Source organism: Cibotium barometz, chromosome 41 (assembly GCF_041138505.1).
Source record: "Cibotium barometz isolate CiBa-2024 chromosome 41, ASM4113850v1, whole genome shotgun sequence".
NCBI lineage: Eukaryota > Viridiplantae > Streptophyta > Polypodiopsida > Cyatheales > Cibotiaceae > Cibotium > Cibotium barometz.
Window position 1 is genome coordinate 24,007,176 of NC_141086.1, and position 5,760 is coordinate 24,012,935.

Here is a 5,760-nt window from a genome sequence, read left to right on the forward strand (position 1 = left end):
TCTCACACCAAACTCATAATCACTACGGATTAAATGCCAGGGCTTGCAAAATTGAATGTTATCTAATAGGTAGAGGGGATCATCAAACTACGGATGACCTCGACAACTCACTAGGACTAGTGATGTGTAACTTTTAAGTTACTCCACTCTCCTTGCTTATTCCATACCATCGAACAAATCGGTCCCTCGATTTGAGCAACGTCAACATATTTATGAGTACCTCGATACTCATGGATTGTGGTTCGGTAATTTAAAATGTTGATCTAGAGTATCTTTCACTCGAGGATCTTAATTTTATTAGCAGCTATGTATTAGTAGTGAGTAACTACGTACGCACTATCATCACACTAGTAGCTCCATACTAGTCTGTGAGTAACTCCGTACCCAATGGCGTACCTCCCCCGAGTGGGAGTACCATATACAACCATCTATAACAAGATGATTAAGTCACTTGCTGCTAAGAAGTGACTACACAAATTGACCCCTCCATTGCACATTGCAGTACAATTTTTGGTATTACAACACGAATTTTTGGACGTCCTTATCATAGAGGTCAACTTAAAAACTAGTGCATAGGTCTTGTGGAGTCTCGGCTGACCTAATTACACCACTGGTGACTTCCTACAAAAATGTGGCGCCGAAGTCACCACCTATGTACTTTAACTCCGTAAAGTACATGGTCTTCATCTATCATCTATGGAAAGTTGTAAAACATTCCTGCGAGATGGATTTTTATCACCCTAAAATTATTGTGCACTATTTTAGTGTAAAGAGCTTTTTTCCTGGGTACCATGATTCACCCCAAGCTCATCTGTTACTAAATTCTCCGATTTAACAAAAGATATGTCTGCCTCCGAACATTCCAGTTCAGCCCCAGACTTTGAGTTTACTTCTTAAGACTTCGGTTAAGTCAAAACTCACCAGATACAGTAGGATTTACCACTAAGCTCTCCGGCTTAGCCTTCTATCCTAACTCAGCCCGAGTTTATGTACACGACATATGTCGGATCCGATACTAACAACAACCAGGCTCATCTGGAGTGAGATACTACTCACTATTGCCATGTAAAACCTTATTAAATCCATGGAATGCTCCACTCATTCCCAAGGGTCATACGACTTATAGGGTTTACACGCACATGAACTTTGTAAGCAAAATAGCCTGTCATGCAATATTACAATTGCTTATGTAGGAAAGTAATATATTTCCCAAATTCATATGGTAGCAACTAAAATGTGCTCACAATCGCACACTTATGTTGAACATAGGCAAGACTACGCTTGCAAAATGCTATAGGGCATCCCCCATGCATGAAACTGTCCAACCAAACTAGTCTTACTGCTAACCTCTAGATTTAGATCACTCCGGAACTAAATCACTCTGTTAGCACTAGTACATTATCATGGTCTTGCTACCTAGAGCTTCTCCGAACTCGTAACTGGGTTTCATCCCAACTTATGGCTATATTTGGTAATTTTCAAAGTTCAAATTTTATCTTGCACACTTTATCACTACAGACAAGTGTACATACAGACCTGCCAAAGAGTCAAGTTACATGCACAAGCCTTGGCGTCCCATTCCACCAAGACTACAATCGATTCCGTGAGAATTGGATATCCCATACCATCAAATTACCACCAAACCAATTGATTTGACATATAAAAAGGCTCTTTCCCCCCTCGAAAGATCACCACAAACTCTCGAGCAGTGGGATGTCGACGCATGGCAATAAAAAGAAGAGAAAACCATGCTAGTAAGTTTACGAACAGTTCTCTTCGATCAACTTCTATAAGGGCATTGAGCATTACATCTCAGGACTATATCCCTTCAGATTTACCTTTGATTTCTACAAATCAATCCTAAATCTGCTATTATTATCTAGGCATATGCTAATCCTTCAGATTAGTACTCCTAGATAAACCATTCAATTGAGTACTGCTAGCAGCACTGCTAGCCCCGTTATCCCAAGTAATACACACCTTAGGGATTACTTTTACCAGGCAATCACATGACTAAATCAAACTAGTCATCTCTAGGCCCAAGTAGTGACACTATTTTGTTACTACCAACAAGGGCCAGCTTGCCTCTACGGACCAAGGCTCTCTTGTTACTACAAACAGTAAGCAACTTGTTTGGACACAAGGCATAACCACATTAAGACTACGCTTGGACATGGTTCTCATTTGCCAAAGTTTATCACAATCTTCTAGCATCTGTTAAAAGATTGTGAAGGGTTATGAGCACTACGGCTCAATTAGGCTTACCTTGATTTTTTGTGATAAGCATTTTGTCTAATTTGGGCACAACTGACGCCATTGCCGGTCCTCTTAGCCCAAGTTAAAACACATTGCAGTTTTAGATTTACACTATAGCCAAACTACGTGACTTTGATGGTCAACACTAAGTCTATGCTCAGCTTAAATTTAGTCTCTGTGAACCAAATGTGTGATCACTACATGTGCTATCCTCGAGGCGCTACGGCCATAGACGTGTTCACTAGGCACAACGGCCATAGAACGGCTCTCTCTCGAAGGACTCGGCACTACGGTCGTGGGATTTGTCTCTCTCTTAGCACGCGGCGCTACGTCCATGTGCGGTGGGTCTCTTTCGTGGAAAACGGGCACTACGGCCACACGGCACGACGGCCGTGTTGGGTTTATTTCGTGGGGTGTGCTGTTGTTTGGTGTGTTTTGTTTTTTTTTTTATTTCTCTGATACCAGTGTTACATTCCCATAACGCCGCTACTACGGGCATTACCACAGGAGGGGACGGCCTCTGGCTCACCACACCCAGCCATAGAGGAAGAATGAGGATTGCCCCTCATCCCCCAGGCTATATAGTGTGTGGCCTGCCGTCCACACTAGCCTAGCCGCCCATGACTCCGCATGGGCGTCCTCTCCCACTGAACCCCGGACATGGCCTTCCGGTCTGCCGCGTCGGTCACACAGGCGTTACAGCCTACGTGACAGATAGTGTTCCCTTTCTCACCATAACCGTGACATCAAATTCCAATAGTAATAACAACGAGCATGTGATTCTTCCCGTGGTGCAAGGCTTGTTCACCAAGTATAATAAGGCCTGATGGTCCACAAAGAACACAAGTTTGTTGGCCAATAGGTAATGTCAATACTTCTTGACTACATAAACCATGGCCAACCCTTCTCATTCTGTGGTAGTATAATTCACCTCTACATCATTCAATTAGCGATAATGAAGCAGACTAGGTAGTCCAATTTAAACTCACTAGGCTATGCCAATACGCAACCAATAGCAAAGTTCGATGCATCGATGTGCACATGAAATATAAGGTCCTAATTAGGTGGTCTTAGAACTGGCACACTAGCTAGCACTTGCTTCAATCTATCATATGCTTCATGGCATTCTTCAGTCCATTCAAAGACAATGAGTAGCTTATATAATGGCCTGGCAATTTCACCACCATAAAATATTATGAAGCGGTGGTTATACCCAACGTGGCCTATAAATCTTTGCACATCTTTGTAATTAGTGGGTGGGGGCAATTCCAAGATCAACCTGACCTTGCTGTCATCTATGGATATACCGTTCTTAGAGATAATGTGTCTCAATATCACACTGTGTAAGACCAAAAATTGGCATTTTAAAGGGTTTAATGATATACGATACAATCGACATCGCTCAAACACCTTTCTCAAGCAAGTCAAATGGTCTGTCCATCGAAAGTGCACACACACAGATCATCAATGAATAGCTCCAACCATTTTTGCAAGTAGTCTTTGAAGGTTGTGCACATTAATCGTTGGAATGTTGGGGCATTGGTGAGACCGAAAGGCATGACTTTGTAAGCAAACATCCCCCACATTGTATTGAAGGCAATTTTATGTTGGTCTTCGGGCGTTATAAACACTTGATTGTAGCCTGAAAATCCATCTAAGAAGCTGTAAGCTTCTTCACTAGCCTGAAAATCCATCTAAGAAGCTGTAAGTTTCTTCACTAGCTCCTCTCAAAAACGTGCTCCGTATATAAGGCAATGGGTAATGGTCCTTTCTAGTAGCTATGTTGACCTTTTTGAGATCGACACATACCCTAAGTTTCCCATTCTTCTTTGGCACTATTACGATTGGTGACAACCAATCCATATGTTCTATCTCGTAATAAAATCCGCAGCAATGAGTTTATTGATTTCCTCCTTTAAAATTGCTGCATATTTAGGATTCATTTGGTATGGTTTTTGCCTGGTTGGTCTTGATCCATCCATGATTGGGATCATATGTTGCACCACTTCAGGTGGTACACCCTTCATCTCTTTGTAGTTCCAAGCAAAACAATCCTTAAACTCTTTAAGGAGATCAACAAGCTCATTTTCTTCAACCGAAGTCAAGTCCTTTAGTGATATAAACAGGTTTGGTTTCCTCTACTAGTTCTACAGTATCAATTTTCTTAACTTCAGCTGCTGCTGGTGGGCCATCGTATGACTCTTTTTGCCGTCAGTTGGACCACCTTTCGTTCGTCAATTATGTAGGTTTTGAAATGGTATGGTACTGAAAGCAAGTCTGGTTTATCCTCATTCTCACTTTTTATTTTAGCCATAACTTTCCTAGCATCTTGCTCAGCTTCTGCCAAAGCTTTGTTTCGTTTTCAACGCCCAACTTTCGTAAGCTTAGGCGTTTTCGGTTCTTGAAGGATGACTTCCTCCCTATGTTTCAAGGGATATCTTACTCAATTCCTCACCCCAATCCTTAGAAAACTCGTCGTCGTGTACCTTAGTAGCTTTGAGGTATCTCAGTCACACTGGGCATCCGTGGGTTTTCTTCGTAGTAGCAGGGCATTTCGTCAAACAATATATCGTTCTGCTTTCGCCATCTTCTAAGGCATTGGGCACTAGTACGGCCTTGTGATCTAGTCCCTTCTATGCTAGAAACTTCCTCCTCAATGGTTTGCCAATTGACCATACAAACAGAGGTAGTGGGAATAGTCCTAGATTCCACATATTGGGTTCCTTGAGGTTTTGAAATGGTATGGTACTGAAAGTAGGTCTGGTTTATCCTCATTCTCACTTTTTATTTTAGCCATAACTTTCCTAGCATCTTGCTTAGCTTCTGCCAAAGCTTTGTTTCGTTTTCAACACCCAACTTTCGTAAGCTTAGGCGTTTTCGGTTCTTGAAGGATGACTTCCTCCCTATGTTTCCCTTCAAGGGATATCTTACTCAATTCCTCACCCCAATCCTTAGAAAACTCGTCGTCGTGTACCTTAGTAGCTTTGAGGTATCTCAGTCACACTGGGCATCTGTGGGTTTTCTTCGTAGTAGCAGGGCATTTCGTCGAACAATATATCGTTCTGCTTTCGCCATCTTCTAAGGCATTGGGTACTAGTACGGCCTTGTGATCTAGTCCCTTCTATGCTAGAAACTTCCTCCTCTGATTCCTCATCAATGGTTTGCCAATTGACCACCATACAAACAGAGGTAGTGGGAACAGTCCTAGATTCCACATATTGGGTTCCTTGAGGTTGCATCACATCTATGGTGGCTAGCACATGCATCCAATTCTCAATAGAATCCAGAGGAGGAAGTGATGCATACATTTTTGTTTCCTCTTCCTCTTTGGAAATTTCCATTGTGAGCCAGCATATTTGTACGGATGTGGTTCGCTCAGTTGTTGTGACCGAATCATTACCAACAGCTGCCCTTCCATGGGGTGTGCTTTTCATGTTCTCATATCTATCTTTAGAATTTGAGAATCCCTGCAAACATACACATGGTCTAATTCCCAATCGTGCA